Here is a 17560-nt window from a genome sequence, read left to right on the forward strand (position 1 = left end):
GAAGCTCTAGTATCAGCTCACGCAGTCCACTGGATCTCCCCAGAAAGCTCAGCAGACCGTCTCATCAGCAGTCTACAGACTGACCAGCCACTTTAAGGCCTGGGCGGAAACATCCCTGTACTTTACTCCTGTTCATGCATATGGATCAAAATTAAGCAATATGTTTTCTGCCGAGGTCTGAGCGCCAAAGAAAAAGTAATTGTATCAATAAATGTCTTCTAATTGTCTTTTCTCTTTGTGTGAGTTTTTCAGATTGAAATAAAGCTGGATCAAGGAGGGAGCATAGTTGAAACAACTAAAGACCACATCAGGGTGGATATTATTAAACATTTAGCAAAGCAAATGCTGAAGACAGATGCTGGGCTTTCCTTAGTGCCCTTGATTAATCTATGATACAATACCACAGTAGCTTACTCATCAGGTTTGGTGCTGTTGTATATGTAAACACCTCGCTGGGCTGCAACTTAGTGTGACTCACCAATGATGACTATATATGAATATATTTGCTATGCTGCCAAAATTATTCTCCAACTCATCCAAACAAATCAGGCATTTTGATCGTTTCCACGGCTACAGATGTATAACATCAAACACAAAAACATGTAGACAGATCGGTTGTTCTCAGAAAAGGTGAATTACATCGTGGAGCTATGAAAGAATACTAACATGTTGCACTATTAAGTGTCAGTGGTGTTGTAACAAAATGGAAGTGAATGAGAAATACAGCAACTCTGCCACAGAGTGCCAAATGGAGGCACATGATCCTGACATGCATTGTGAGCTGAGCTCAATGGTGACAAACCTCCAAACAGTGCATAGGGAGCTAAGCAGCTGCATTCAAGCCAAATCACTCCATGCAATGCAAAGCTTCAGCTGCAGGGATGTAAAGCCTGTTTTCAATGGATTTTTGAGCTGTCGAGGCTCAGTCTCTGGTAGGACAAATCCTGCTTCTCCTTTTGACAATCTTATGGATGAGTCTGGGTTTGAAGCTGTTGTGCTTCTCAGCCATGAGACAAATATGAGCATGGAAGGGATTGTGAATTATGGATGACCCACTGGATCACAGGCAGTTTTGACATACTGTGGGTGAAACAACCCCTTTTCAGAAAAAATCTCATATGCCGAAGCTCCCTGCTGGGCCCGATAAAAAAATGTTCTTCGTTTAATGTCCACCAAGCAGACAGGTGACAACATTTTTTAAACGTTGATCCAAACTGTGGTCTGATTCCTGTGCAGCCAATGGCCGCAGCAGATGCTTTCCACCTGATCCTAAAGTGTTAATCATAAAGTTGTGATAAACTTAAGATCATTAAGGGTTTAAACGCTGATGTCATGTCAAGGTTTTGTGTTTTCCTATTCCCTTATTACCCTAACATGCTAAAACATGAATGAAAACATGGACTACATGGTTCCCCTGTTTCCTTGAAGCAAGAAGCTCCTTGGTTCAGTCCCTGACTTTGGGTCTTTCTGCAAAGAGCTTGCATGTTCTCCCAGCACAAGTATGGGTTTTCTAGGTTCTTCCTCTTAGGGCCGGATCTATCAAAGGTTTGCGTGTATTAAAACGTGAGCTATTTCACTGCGCACGCTAAAAAATGTACAAACTGATCTATCAACAGCGTGCTAAAAGCATTTGGTCTTTAAAACGTGCTAAATAGCGCCTCTGATCCATTTAGTACTTTTTCTGCAATGAATATGCAATATGGGGCGTTTACACGCTAAAGTGCGTCTTGTGGGAGGAGAACATGTAAATATATTAATTTAGCACTCGCAAAGTGATTTATCAAACTTGAACGCAATTTTGCTAACGATATCTGACTCTATATTTAACACGTTTCAAAAGAAGGTGCAAATGGTCTGCATGCGTAATTGCGCACACATGGCAGCGGTTATTGTCGCAAGAAGGAGACATGGAAATAAAGCAAGGAGACGCAGAGAACGCATTTTTTCACTCCGTGTGAATATTTTTGCAATGAATGAGGAAACGATCATCAAAACATATCGTTTATCCAGCATTGCCATTTTGGAGCTGTTGGGGGAACTCCGAATGGATTTGGAGCCAGGCACAAGGAGGACCCACGCAATACCAGATATCACGAAACTCCTTGCAACATTGCACTTTTTTGCATCTGGGTCATTCCAGCGTACGGTTGCAGCGAGAGCTGGGATCTCCTAATCTCGTTTTTTCAGAAGTGCTGTCCGACGGGGTCGGGGTTCTCCCCCTGCGCCTGTGGAGCAACGTGCCAAATGCTGCGGGGATCTCATCCACAGTCACAGGCCAATACAAAACATGTTTTTTTTTTTTTTTTTTTTTTTTTTTTTTTTTTTTTTTTACTGCAGCACATACCACCTTAGGGAATAAAGGTTGCCAATTTATATATATATATATATATATATATATATATATATATATATATATATATATATATATATATATATATATATATATATATATATATATATATATATATATATATATATATATATATATATATTTACTTATTTATTTTTTTTGTTGGGGGTCACTGTAAGATTTAAAATTCTTAATGCACTAGTTTGTACAGACTACAAACTACTTTGCCGCAAACCACAAAACGCGCAAAACCATCATTTAAATAGGGCGTCTCCAACAGTTTTGCACCTTCCACCAGTTACGCAATCACTCTTGTTAAATCACCCGCAAACCATGGTTCAGCCCCTCGCGCAAAATTCCAGTTTGCGAGCGCAAATTACTGCACGCAAAATTGGATCTTGATAAATCCGGCCCTTACTGTCCAAAAAATATCACTCTTAAGTTAGTTGGTGGCTCTAAATGTCACCTTCGGTGTAGATGTTTTTTTTTTGCCCTGTGCCCTGACGGACAAATGATGGATGGATGGATGGATGGATGGATGGATGGATGGATGGATGGATGGATGGATGGATGGATGGATGGATGGATGGATGGCTGTTCATTTAAAAAAAATCCCATTTGTATCTGTTTGCTGCTACTGCCAGATAGCTCTTCCCTAAGCATCTTTCTCAAGCACAGTTCATTCTTTTGGTTCAGTTGATGACTAACTGTACTCCTCTAACTAAGTTAGCAGCTTTGTTAGTTACCGATCGACCCCCAAAAAAATGCAGTGATGATTTTTTTAAAAAGTTCCTAACCCTTTTTTTTTGTTATTTCCAGATAAAGAAAATCACATGACATTAAGAATCACAGATCCAAATGGTTATTGATTTCTTATGATGCAAATCATTCTCTAACTTATTATTTCCCAAAATAATGTTTAATCTACCTCTGATTTACATTGGTGATCGCATTCAACCATTTGTATTTGTCCCTTCTTAATTTATGCTTCCATAGATTAGCAGTTAAATTTCACCAGCTTAGTTAAGAATTTTGAACGGAAATAAAATTTAGTTGGAGTTAAATACGTTTTTTGATAAATTCCAATATTCTAAATAAAACTTGTTGCAAATTTATTCCATATGCATTTAGTTTGCTCTTTGACAATGCTAGTGGTTTAATTTCTTTTTTAGTTGTTGTCTAAACACACAGACTGAAAGTTATTTGATTAAATATTAAAGAACTTAAATGCATATATCTCTAGAACACAGTTGCCATGTAAAAGGTAGGTGTCTGGTCTTGTTCCAAGTGCAATATCTGGGGAAGGGACGATCATGTTGCCAGTTTTATGACAAGAAAATGTGAACTTTTGTGCATACCAAAATATTTTGGATAATTTAATGGTAAAACATTTCAGGAGCAGTCTAAAGATGGCCCCTCCCTCTTCCTACAGGACTGTGCATCAGTGCACACAACAAGTGATGTTTGAATTTGATGTGGATTTGATGTGGATGAGCTTTACTGGTCTGCACAGAGTCCACTAAATATCCCGCTAATCGGATGTCTTCTGAGAATTTTTCACACTTTCACACATGCTAAGTGCTCAATTGCTCGACACTGTAGTACCACAGATCAATGATTTTATCAGACACATCCTTTGTCAAACAGAAATGTAGAATTCCAACCCAAAAAAGCCTATTTCTTCAATTTCAAACACAATGCAATAAAAAAACTCCTGACATACAAATTGAATGATTAGATTTTATTTTCAAAGTAATTACTAGTATTAGTTATTTGACCTTTTTGTGATTATAATACATAATTTATTGTACCTCAACCCTAATTCTCAGCTAATGTTTAAGCATTCTAAGCCTCAATTTACTGGCTGCTACTGGCTTTGAGTGAAAGTTAATGGTGCAGGAAGTCCATGAGCAACGATAAAGACTCAATAAAACAATGACAGCATGGGGACTAATAACACTTAGTGTGTACTGTATCATCTGCAGTGGACAAAAATTTACCAAAGCAAATTGATCCCATTTTAAAATGGTGTTTGTAGGCAGGAGTCCTCAGTTTCTAGGAAACTGGAGCAGAAACAGCAGTGACCAGCAGGCTGAAAGTCATCCAAGAGGACAGAGATTGATAGTGTTTGTTTTTTTTTTTTCTCCTTCCGCCTGTCTCATATTTTTGTCGAAGCTGTTATCTCCACTGGACCACTGCATAATTGACTATTTTGTCCTGCACATCGGGTCGACTGCCATGACAAGAAAGATTATGCATTTACCCTTACCCCGTTGTTATTAATGCCCCTAAGTGATTTGCTATTAGCAGGTTGGCTGTTTATCATCTTATTTAAATTGTTAAATCATGACCCTTTATGCATCAAAGCTCTATCCTGACCATTCTCTCCTTCACCCATCTCTATGAGTTGTTTTTTCATTGTAAAACGCTCTTAAATCATTGTGCCTTACAATGTTTTTCATCATAAAAAGGCATATGAAGAACAATCTATGATGTGAACAGAGTAAGTTAAGGAATTTGTCTCGCTGATGATGAAATATAAACGTTAAGCATTTACATCCTTCATATCTTTCTTTATCTTCTGTTACACCAAAAGCTACTATGTACTGAAAAACATGAATTCCTATTATTTATTAGAAAAAAATGTGTTGGTTAACATGCAAGATACCCTAACATCACAAATGTGATGGTATAGTGTCCACCAAATCCTTCTTGGGTCTGTCATATAAAGATGAATATGTGATTAGTTCTTCATCTGCATGTTAAAGGTATTGTGGAGGATTTTTTAAAAGACTCGCCCTCTCCACTTATAAAAAAAATGCATGTGCAAGAGCATGCATGAGCCCAATTCTCCTTGTGCAGGCCCTGTTTCAAAAGTGCTGTTCTCATAGCTCAAACAAGATTACTGTGTCCACGTACGACTATATGGTGCACTTCATAGCAAACTCAGTTAACTTACCGTTCGGACAGATGATCACTGCTTTTTGCTCCGTTGGTCATGTAACTCCTCCTCCACCGTGCGGTGCCTGCGCCTTCTTTGTTATTTGTCGCTGCTGTCGGGTAGCAACAGCGGGCCGCTGTGACTGCAAATCCCATAATGCTTTGCAAGTAGAGCTCTACGTGCAAAGCATTCCAGGAGATTTCTGCCTCTTCTGAAGCCTTTCTTTTCTTCTCAAATACTTTGCAGGCACTTTTTCTCTTACGCCCCTCGGCCATTTTCATAGACTTGCGGTGAGAAAGGTGAGCTTCATCGACTGTTTAAGACGCATATTTGTGGTGAGCAACGGTTTCAAAGTGCACATGCGCAGAAAAAGATATCTGATGGGACGAGAACGTAGGATGGCTTTAAGTAAACATATCACCAGAATGATTGACAATTAGGAGGACCACTGATAAGATAATCCTACCGGAAATAAAAGATCATCCTCTATTACTTTAAATTTGTGAGCTAATCTGTAATGTTAAAGGCCCAAATCTTTTCCAAACGTTGTAGAAAGAGTAGGGTGTTGAACATCCTGCGTTCTTTGAAATAATCAACACCTTGTGCAAAGAAACCATCACCTTAAGCAGACAAACAAAATAAAATAAAAGAGTTTCACAAATCTCAGATCTCATGGTGTCTACAGATTTGAAACTCTTTGAGCTTCTGCTGCTGAAATGCATCAGAAGCCCTGCAGAACCGTTGCTAACTGCTTACTGTGGTTTTTGTTTGGACTGTGGATTAACAAATGAGTGATTGAAAAATTTAGTCACAATCCTTATCCAAATTTGTCCATTAAAGATTACACCAATTTCAATCTTAACTAATTAAAATATTATGGAAAGAAAGGAACAATAGAATAACTTAAATGTTCGCAAAGGTCCAAGATAACACTTTGGTGGACAGTTTGGAAGCCTGAAGAAATGCTTCTGATGACTATTTAAAGATATTAAACAGTTGTTCCTGTTCAATGCAACATAGAGAACTAAATATTTACTGAATGCCTTTTTACGCTTTTGTTGCAGTGCTCCTTCACTGTGACATAAAACTGTGTAACTCAGTCATTAATGCAAACAGAGCATCTCTGCATGACTTGCTGACATGATTCATCTCGGCAGAAAGTCTGAGCCATTTTGATCTGATTAGCAATGATTTTCTCAGCCGATGATCTGTGTTACCAACGATGAGACCTGATAACCAGACCCACAAATCTTGGTTTGATTACACTTCCTTTTGTTGACAGGCACATTAGAACCTCCAGTGATGTCCTCATTTCCTCATATTCATCGTGTTTGCTGCTTCATCAATCAAAGTGGTGGCCTCTGAGAAGAACCTTGTACTTGACTCAAGCTCCACCAGTAATTAAAAGTGCTGCAAGCGATCAAATCAGGGAGTGAGACAGCAGTCGTGTTTTTCAACGTGTAGATATGAAGAAAGTTGGAGCTACTGTGCAATCATTCATCCAATAGGTCAGATAATAAAGATGTGATTAAATCAACTGCGACATGACTAAGACCTTTCTGCTCCCACTAACGTTTTTAAATTTTGCCCATGGGATTTGCATTAGAGACACAAATAGTTTCTGATTGAATTTAACCAGCTCTCGATTCATTATAAACGAAAATGCAGCGAAAACAGCAGGGACCAGTGTTTATTAGCAGCCATGTTATTCTGAGCAATTAGTTTTAGTGAGGGAAAGGTCATATGAAGCAGAAAAAAAGCCTGGGATTATGCAACCCTTTAGGCAAATGTTTCAGAAATGCAATTTAGTGGGCATCAAATGAAATGGAGGCTAAAAATAACACAAAACTATAAAATACTGTAGTGATACTGGATTGAAAAGATATACATTTGAAAAAAAAACTAAACAGCAATGCTTAAAGTTGTACTGCTTTTCTTTTAGAGGGTATTTATTACTTACGGTTAACATAAATCAGACACTAAAAGCCCCAGTGACAGTTATTGATGCAATATACTGATGATGACTGGTACTGTCAACATAACCATGCCTTGTTTACAACGGGGGTCACTACGGAGGTTGTCAAACATTTCATGCCTCAGCCCACAAAACTGCATTAGGTTCAGGCAGTAAACCTACATACAATGCTACAAAATATGTATAATAAAATCTAGTTTTAGAAAAATTTTCTTGCTTTTATTAAATTATCAATAATTATCAACAGTTTCTTTTCCATCAGAATGTTGACTGCTTGTTTTTCAGCACTATCATTTTCCAGTGACACAGACTTCTCCAACAAACTGTTTATTACAAGAGGAGAACGAAAAAAAAATCAACCATTTGTGTGTGGTGGGATGGCTTGGCTTAATGTTTGTCATTGCCGCACACATGCCATTATCCATAGACCTGCTCCATGTTTTGTTTGAAATACCTTTAATTAAAAACAAACTCTAAGTTTTTCTACTGTATAAAGAAGCTTCGACAGGGAAGAGCCTTAGAGTTCAGTTATAAATCCCCAGAGTGTGTCATTTTAATATGATATGTTATTGCAACTTATCTTTCTTTAAAATGATTGAAAAATGTATTGTTATGATAATTAAAATAACATTTAGATATTTTTGCATATCTGTCTCTTATTTGTCCTGTAATTTCCCGAGGTCCCCTAATGTGTCCTGGTGGCCCCTACAATTTGGCTTTTGACCCACAGAATGGTATCAGAATCAGAATCAGAATCAAGTTTATTGCCAAGTAGGTTTGCACTTACAAGGAATTTGACTTGGTGTTGTTGGTGCAGACAAAAAACAAAACAAGATAGAAGGTTCTGGTCCTGATGGACCGCAGCCTCCTGCCAGAGGGAAGTGTCTGAAATAATCTGTGACTGGGGTGCGAGGGATCAGCCACAATCTTCCCTGCATGCCTCAGAGTCCTGGAGGCGTGCAGCTCCTGGAGAGATGGGAGGTTGCAGCCAATCACCTTCTCTGCAGACTGGATGACACGCTGCAGTCTGCTCTTGTCCTTAGCGGTGTCACCAGCGTACCAGATAGTGATGGAGGAAGTGAGGATGGACTCAATGATGGAGGAGTAGAACTGCACCATCATTGTCCTGGGCAGGTTGAATTTCTTCAGCTGCCGCAGGAAGTACATCCTCTGCTGGGCAACCTTATGAACAAAACAATTGGTAGGAATTGAAACATTTCTAAAAAAGCAATTAACCATAGGTATAGTGGTAATACTAATGGCATCAACTAAAAGTGCTTTTTGTTTTTTCTTTTTCTAAGTGATGTTACTGGGGACCCCGAAGAGTCAGCAAACTGTTGTTCCCAAAGAGGCAGATAACTGCAGGTCACAATACCAACTAAAAACAATAAATTTGTGCTTATTTTAAGTGTTGCAAAATGTTTACAAGCAGAGGTACAAAATGTTGAACAGACTTTTTTCAGATATATACCAACAGATTTGAGGCGGCCACCATATTGAATTTTGATGTCAGTGTTTTGACTGGAACTGAAATACTAAAAAGATGTCATCTTCAACCTCAACAGTCTCAGTAGCTCATTAAAGTGACAACTAAGACTGACTAATTTTTGAGCTAATTCAGAGTAAACTTTATCCAAGTGTCACAAACTGGTAATGTTTTTTGTTTTCTTCTGCATCATTAGCTGCAGCAGCATGCTAAACATGCTCACAAAACACAGGACTATGATTAATGACTAACTTAATAATCCATTTCTCTGCAGTCGGAGCTGCAGAGAAATGGATTATTACTGGAATAAATCTAGATTTTGAGGATTTTATACAAATTAAAATACCAGATATTGCCTTGCATCATTTTTGTTGAGCTAAACATTTAGAAATATTAAGAGTTCAACATCTACCTGTAGCTTCTGGCAGTCTATTTGTTTTGAATAGAGCTTGTCCGTTATATAAGCGAACTCCTGCCTTGGAGCCCCATTCATTCAGATCCCATACATTACATATGTTTATGTTCGTACATTTAGCAGATGCTTTTATTCAAAGACACTTGGAAATAGGGTGTAACATTGCAGTTAATATCAGAGCTAACAATAAGCTATCAATCAGGCCTATCAGAGGTGTCAAAGGTTTTATAGAAAGGAAGTGTAGGTATAGAGGGAAGGGCAACAAGAGATTAATGCAGTAGAAGGAGAAGAATACATGATGTGTATACAGTATACTTCTGGGTTGATTAAATGGTTGAAGACCCCATGTTACTCATCAGCAAGCCTCTAGGTTTGATAAAGGCTTCTGCATAGGTGTCAGGATGTTTTAAACAAAACTGAGGAAAAATCTGGTTTCTTTCCATTCAAACCTGTTGTAATTATCATGGGGAAAATTTCCCTTTTGATGCTTGTGTCAAACCTGAAGTTATATATCTGGGCTGTCCTTATAGCGCATGGCTATCTGATGCTAGACAGAGAACAGCATGAAAAAGTTCTTCATTCAAGGCTTGCTTTCCTCAAGTGTCCTGATTATCTTTCTGTGATATACTTTAGTCTAAAAGAAGAATGTCTCCCAAGGCAGAGGTGTCTAAGGCCCTTTCAGCATGTGTTTGAGCTATTGTCTTCCTTTGTTTGCTGAAACACTTTTTTCTCAGGAGAAATATGTTACAAATGTCTCCCGTAGTTATAGAGTCTACTATCTCTAAATCTCTAAATGTGCAAAAAATTCTAACAAACGTGAAGTGTGTCATTCTCACTGGATTTTAAATCTAAAACATTTTACCAGTTTTAACACAGATTTGCTCAAAACAATTTTAAACTTACATATTACCAGTGTTGCGCCGATGCCATTTTTTGGCCCCGATACCATACCAATACAATCTGTTTAAAATTGATGTGTCTGGGTTGCGGCTGTAAAGGCCTGGCAAAGCATTAAGAAGGAGGAAACCCAGCGTTTGGTGATTTCCATGGGTTCCAGACTTAAGGCAGTGATTGCCTCCAAAGGATTCGTCACAAAATATTGAAAAAAAACTATTTCGTTTGGGTTATGTTTACTTGTCCAATTACTTTTGAGCCCCTAAAATGAGTGTTTGTAAAGAAATGTGTACAATTCCTACATTTTCTATCAGATATTTTTGTTCAACCCTTTAAATTAAACGTTACAATCTGCACTGGAATTCTGTTGTAGAGGTTTCAATTCAAATCCAATGCGGTGGCACGTAGAGCCCAACTAGCAAAAATTGTGTTACTGTCCAAATATTTCTGGCCCTAACTGTATATGTGAAGAACTGCATACTACTTGGATGTAAAATTATTGCCATCATGGCTTTGTCAAGCTGCTGCCTACCTTTGTGAAGCAGGAAAAATACAAAGGACAATACAAAGTGAATCCAGTAGAACTTTTTATTGCCTACCTGGAATGGATGAGAAAAGTTGAATAAACTTTTTGCTCTCAAAATGGTATCGGTGCCGTATTTGTTGGTACTCACCGATACCGATACCAACATTTTAGTGCGGGATCAAGGCCCCGCCCAATACTGGTATCAGTGCAACAGTACTTATTTCCTTATTTGTGTCTAATTAAAGTCAGTACTTAAATGAAAAATTGCTTACGGTCTCATGCAACCTGGAGTCATCTGATTTTAAAGTGATGCTGCTGAATAGCAAATTTAAGATGCACTGTTTTTTTGGGGGGGAGGTTCAGTGCACAATGCTTTAAGTTAATAAATTATTCTTTAAAAGCTGTGAATTTTGAACGTTTCTTAGATAAAAACTTTGTCTTGATTGTGTCTGGCTCTGATATGCCATAAACATAATCCGACTGAAATCTGCTTTTGACAGATTCAGTGCTTCCTGTTCCAGAGGTAGCAAAGCCACCCAGCAGCAAGATGGAGACGCAACTATGTTTTACTGTATTTGGTGTGTTCTTTTTTCAAGGACTTTATTTTATTATCTATAAATAAACGACTGCTCTGCATTCCCAAAGAGATCTACTGTCTGTCTAAAGAACGTTTTTTTTTTTTTAGAACTACTGTGGCTGCTGTTAGATCCTCAGCCTCATCTATGGGGAAAAGCAGGGACTAACACAGTTCCAGACAGGATATATGTGCAGACAACTTGGCAGTTTTACTTGTTTATTTCTTCCAAATGTTGAAACAGAATTATTTTTCCCCTCAGGTGAAAACCATAACCAATGTATATGAAAAACAGAACCTCAATGAAAAGAAACTGTAACCTTGGCTGAAGTAAAAACAAGAAAAAGAATGCAACTGAACAGGATAGTTAAACATTACTGCTTTCTTCTTTAAATTAATGTAATATATAAAAACATAATAATAAAATCCATCTTAAATTCCCTATAAAAGCTAAAAAGTATTGAGGCAAAAACTATTTTTCTGAGTCCTACGGGCCTTTGGTTGTGGATCCTTTTTTTAGTGTGCTGTCCACGGACTGAAATGATAGTTACAGCATAGCTTGATATTCTTCAGATGTCTTCTGCAAGAACAGTTTCACAATCCATATCAACCTTTTTTAGTCTACCCTATTTTAGTTGTCATACAGCAACCAGCTCCCGAAAGCGTAAACATTTTGCAATTCCAGTTTTATTCCCCCCAAAATTGTGAAAGATGTGATTTCATTTAGATATATTTCTCTGACTTTATGCTCTTGGTGCTATCAGGCTAAAGATAGGGTGAGTGTGGGTTAAAGGACTCTTCAAATGTAAATATAAGATCATGTTAACTCTTTTAATTAGGCACAGAAATGTAAGTTAAGGAATCAAAGGGGTCATTAATTCTTTCAGAGTGACTTTTACATTTCCATTTCCTTTATTTTTGTCTTTAAAAATTCCTTTTTTATGCAAAAAAAAAAGTCATCCATCTTTTCTGTTTGGGATGCGTCATTCAGTTGTAAGTAAAGGGACCTAGAGATTTATATGTACTCACCCACAAATACAATATTTACCCCCTAAAAAATTTTTTTTCCTGGTAAAATAAATAGCAGCCAAATAAATTCACAACAAATTAACCAAAATTGAGATTTGAGCAGTTTAAAACCTAACAAGTACTTCTACCTTTTATTCCAGGCCCTTTGTTTGGATTTATGTATCTGCTGAAGCCAAAGTAAAGGTCATCTTTGCAGAGAGAAGGATGATTTGAGTTGTTCATTGTAACAGCTTTGTTTGTGTGCTGCAGTAGTTCCAGCTCGTAGAGCAACGCTCCGCCACAAGCAACACCTCTGGCTGCTTATTCTAGGAGAGACGAAGAAGAGCTGCAAGAAAGCGAAAGAGGGCTCACTGGGAGACCTGGAGCTCATGTTTCTTTAATGAAGCATATAGTTTGTTTTTCTGTTAGTGTGTGTGTGTGCACGAGCACGGGGAGGGCTGTCTTAGTTGGCTTTAATTAAAGAGAGATTGTGTCGTACAAATGTAAGGGCAATCAAAGATTCAAGGGGGCGTCTACGCTGGTCTCTCTCTAATCAGCAGTGATGAGGGGCAGAGAACTGATAAGTCAGTGTCCAGCTTAAAACATCAGTCATCAGTACTGACTCCTCTGTCAGTCACTCATAGTTATCACATGTTTAATAACTGGAGTGTCTCATATGGAGTGTCTATCTACCTGTCGTGATCTTGGTTCAGCATGGCGTCAATCATTGTATAAATAAATATATATATAGATATATATGGATGTCCATATATATATATATATATATATATATATATATAGATAGATAGATAGATAGATAGATAGATAGATAGATAGATAGATAGATAGATAGATAGATAGATAGATAGATAGATAGATAGATAGATAGATAGATAGATAGATAGATAGATAGATAGATAGATAGATAGATAGATAGATAGATAGATAGATAGACTGAAGGACAGCACAGAGGCACTCATCATGGCTGCACAGACCAATAGAGGCCCAGACCTACCACACCAGACAAGACCCCAGGTGCAAACTGTGCAAAGAGGCCCCTGTGACAATCCAGCACATAACTGCAGGGTGTAAGATGCTGGCAGGGTAAGCTAACATGGTGTGCCATAACCAAGTGGCTGGAATAGTATACAGGAACATCTGTGCAGAGTATTTGCTGGAAACCCCAAGGTCAAAATGGTAGAATGACCGAGCAAAGATCCTGTGAGACTTCCAGATATGGACGGACCGAATGGTAATGGCAAACCAACTAGACATTGTCAAGATGGACAAGAAGCAGAGGAAAGCTGTTGTGGTAGACATAGAAATACCAGGTGACTGCAACATCAGGAAAAAAGAACATGAAAAACTAGAGAGATACCAGGGGCTCAGAGAAGAGCTGGAGAAACATAGAAGGTCAAGGCATCAGTGGTGCCCGTGGTCATTGGGGCCCTCGGGGCAGTGACGATTGGTTAAAGCAGATCCCTGGAAATACATCAGACATCTCGGTAAAGAAGAGAGCAGTTCTAGGAACAGCAAAGAAACTGTGCAGAACCCTCAACCTCCCAGGCCTCTGGTAGAGGACCCGAGCTTGGAGGAAAAAGGGGGGAAGACCACCCCCGATCGGTGAGGAGGAGTTTTTTTTTTTTTTTATAAATATATATAAAACAAAGAGGGTAAGTGTTAATATTGTGATCTTTGTAACTATATATATGTATACATATATATGGGTTAGGAAATTTGACCGCTGGATTTTTCCTGCCCAGGTGGCATCCCATCAAAGTACCTACTTGAAATTCATCGAGCTCCTGAGAGCGACCCATAATTTCACAAATTTATGTTGGTGCAGCATATCTAGGTGCCTTTTTTATACACCTCTGGTTATCACTGTGATTGGAAAGGATAATTTCCAATATTTGGATGGGTGATTGAGTACTTTTGCCCATATTGTGTATATGATAGAAAAATAAAGTTGTTTTTTTTATAAAATAAAAAACAATTTAGAAAAGCAGCATAACACTGTCCTGTTATCTGCTTACCCATTGGATACATTTAGAAAAATATGCATTTGTCAAATGCTCAATCTTCTTGTCAAATTTAGAGAACAAAGTAAAAGGAGCTTGATATAAAAGATTTAATTTGATTTTTTTAGTTACCAACGAAACAAATATTTGCTCATGGGTAAGTCTCCTCAGCTGTAAGTGCTGTCAGTACACCGAGCTGAAACATCAAAGATGATTTGGATCTTTATTTTAAAATGCAAAAGGAAGGTTTTCCATTGGTACAATCTTCTTTATGGCTGTCTCATCCTTTCTTTTGAAGCACTCACAAATCCACAGCTAAATCTTCGGCAGGCTGAAAATGAGCTATCATCATTTTTGCTATTTTTGCAGCTCTACAGAAGATGGAGAGACATAAATCTGCCTCACATTTCATTCTTCTGTAAACTAGTTTTTTGTTGTTTTTTTCGGACTTCATCCTCGCTGGCCTTGAGTTTGTAATCATGTGCGTTTTGAATGTTCTCTGTGTTTCGGATGTTTTGTTTTATTTAAAAAAAAAACCTGTTCAGTGATTATATGTGTATTTGCTTAATGACTTTCTTTTGTTTTATTTTGCACAAGTAATAAGAAATGTGAATCGAGGTGAAATGGAGGAGATGTAAAACCAGAATAGAAAGATGACTTTTAGCCCAGCCTCTGTGCTATTTTCAAACTACGCGCATGCAATCACAAGATACAGTAAATTGTTTTTGTCCCTCTTTGTAACAGCACCATCATTTGCATATTGCTTGAAGTAGAGGACCACTTGCGTTGCATTCGCTTCCTGTGTGGGCGACAAAGAAGCATTAATGGTATGTTATTCACAATGCTGAGGAAATAATTCTTTACATTTCTCTCAGCAAGTATCAGGGACAGGTTATTTCACGTGGGTGGGTGTGTTGGAAACCTGTGATTACCTGCTATTCCTAGAATAACTTTCCATTAATGGCCTCTATATTTTGAGCAGTTGGATTCCCTAGACAGCTGCTTTTGTTTGTATTTGCTTCCTCTGCTACGTCAAGTCAAATGGTGTGAAAACTTCAGTATGCACAAATCTATATATGAGGGTATTAAATGTGTATAGCACACAGATATATGATCATTATGGGGCTTTTCCACTAGGTTTTAATACAGAGTATGATTATATTACTGCAAACAACAGATTATTTTGCTACAACAAACTATTAAGCATTATAGTGTAGATGAAGCACACAGATGAGACAATTTGCGGAAAGACAAACAGACAGACAGACAGGCAGATAAATGGATTTAAGCATACCTTACCATAAAAACCATGTAAGCTTGCTCAGTTAATTCAGTTATATGAAATTAAGTTAAATTGAATTCAGTTCAGTTCTGTTCAATTCAAGTCTATTCTATTACATTTATTCAAGTCTAGTAAGTTTAAATCCATTCAGTGCAATTAATTAAATTCAAGTCATGTCAATTCAAAAATGATTTACTGATCTCAAAGTATTGTGGTACCCCATATGTATTTTTTTCTTTTTGTGCTTCCCTAAATAATGTAGATAGGGGTGTGCGTGTATAATAAGGTGCAAAGAGCTTAATCGAGGTTGGGATATGATGTGTAATCCTTTGATCAGTGTGGATGAAAGGTAAATGGGATGGCAGTGTTCACTACAGCAGCTGATGCTCTCAGACATCCTCTCTTTTCCTATGGTTCATCGTTCCCCTGAACTGAGCCTCTGAGGCACTGAATCCTAAAACAAACATGAAGGCGGCTCTAAAGGTTGAGGATGTAATAACAGCAGCAGGGGACACTGTATGAATAATGATGGCAGACAGTTATTATACAGAAGCGCAAGCAGGGTGCATGTTAGGTCAGCCGATATGATGCCTGGCTAAATTTTATATATGACCCTTTTACACCTGGCCTTCATTATTTCCCCCCGTTTACTACCTTAGAAAGTGGACATTATGGCCAGGATATGGCCAAGCTGCCAGGAGAAATGAGTCATTATTAATAGGCTGCTTCACTCTAGGAACCTTCATCACATCCTCATATTTCTCTCTGTGATTCAGTCAGGCTAGGTGTGGGTAGACTTTTAAAATAACTTAATAAGAAGTAATGAAAGAAACTACTGTTATGATTACAATGACAAAATATGATGGAGGAGGTCAGAAAGAGCTGATTGGGTGGAAGACTCTTGATCGAGAACTGGTCTGCGGCTGTAAAACCGGAGTAAGGAAGCGAGTGATGGATAGGTGGACCATGCCAGGAAAAGATTAAATGAGATTGTCTTGGCGGAGGGAGAGAAAGATAGGACTGTTCAGCTTTCTCTCACACTGGCAAAGTTTCATCAGACTGAGAAGACTTGCTGTGCTCTGAGTCACAGCAGATGGGTAGTTCTGTCAAGTGCTAATGGAGGTGTGCAACTGCCTCTCTTGGTGGTAAACTAAACCAACAAGCTCTTAAGTCAAAATTCAATCTATTGTTTTTGAAGCTGTGGACAAGAAACAAAAAGTTTATGACTATAAATAAAGATCCACAGCTCCATGTTTTAAAGGATGGGCTGCTTCGAGCATCACGGACCCCTGTTCTATATAAATATACAAAAAAACAAACCAACTTAGACTCAATTTGTTAAATGTTGAAAGCATAATGCTCTTCTCCCAACTGCTACTGCTGTTTTGAATTTTACATAAACTGCTCCATCTTCTCTAAAATAATTATTTCAGCTTCGTTCAGATCATTCAATCAGAAAATCTTGATCAGCTGCTAATTCAGATTTTACCATCCCGCTCAGATCCTCTGTGATTGGACGCTCTCTTCTGTCTTTCACACAAACTTGCAACAACTATGGCACTCTCTCTTATGGCTAACACAATCGCTTCTGAGTTATTGAATTGGCCAATAATAAGTAGCTTTTAATTTTGGTATGAGTGAATTCAGCATGATGGATTACCTGTATGCTGGATTGGTGTGTGGTTGATTTAAAATGTTCATGTATGATGTGGTTGAGAACCAGTATGTAGCTTTTATTGTATGATTATAGTAGATTTTCTTACTATAATCTTTCTTACTGCAATTTCTATGGTGGAGAATGAATAGTTATGTGACTCGATTAATGGCTACAGATGGAAAATAACTGTTAGCTAAATCTGGTGCAGAGCATCCCGTCGTGTTTTCAGAATAATGAAAACATGAATATTCTATTAATGCTTGTCTCTCAGCCATCACTAAAGAGCTCATCCCTAATTGGACAGGCTGCCAGTCCGTTGCAGGTCAAAACAGACACCCTGAATAAACAACCATGCATACACAAACTATCATCTAAAGACAATTTAAACAGCCCAACAAACCTAAAAGTCACATTTTTGGACTTAGAGGACG

Source organism: Cyprinodon tularosa, unplaced genomic scaffold, assembly GCF_016077235.1.
Source record: "Cyprinodon tularosa strain WSP-4 unplaced genomic scaffold, ASM1607723v1 ctg386, whole genome shotgun sequence".
Classification (NCBI taxonomy): Eukaryota; Metazoa; Chordata; class Actinopteri; order Cyprinodontiformes; family Cyprinodontidae; genus Cyprinodon; species Cyprinodon tularosa.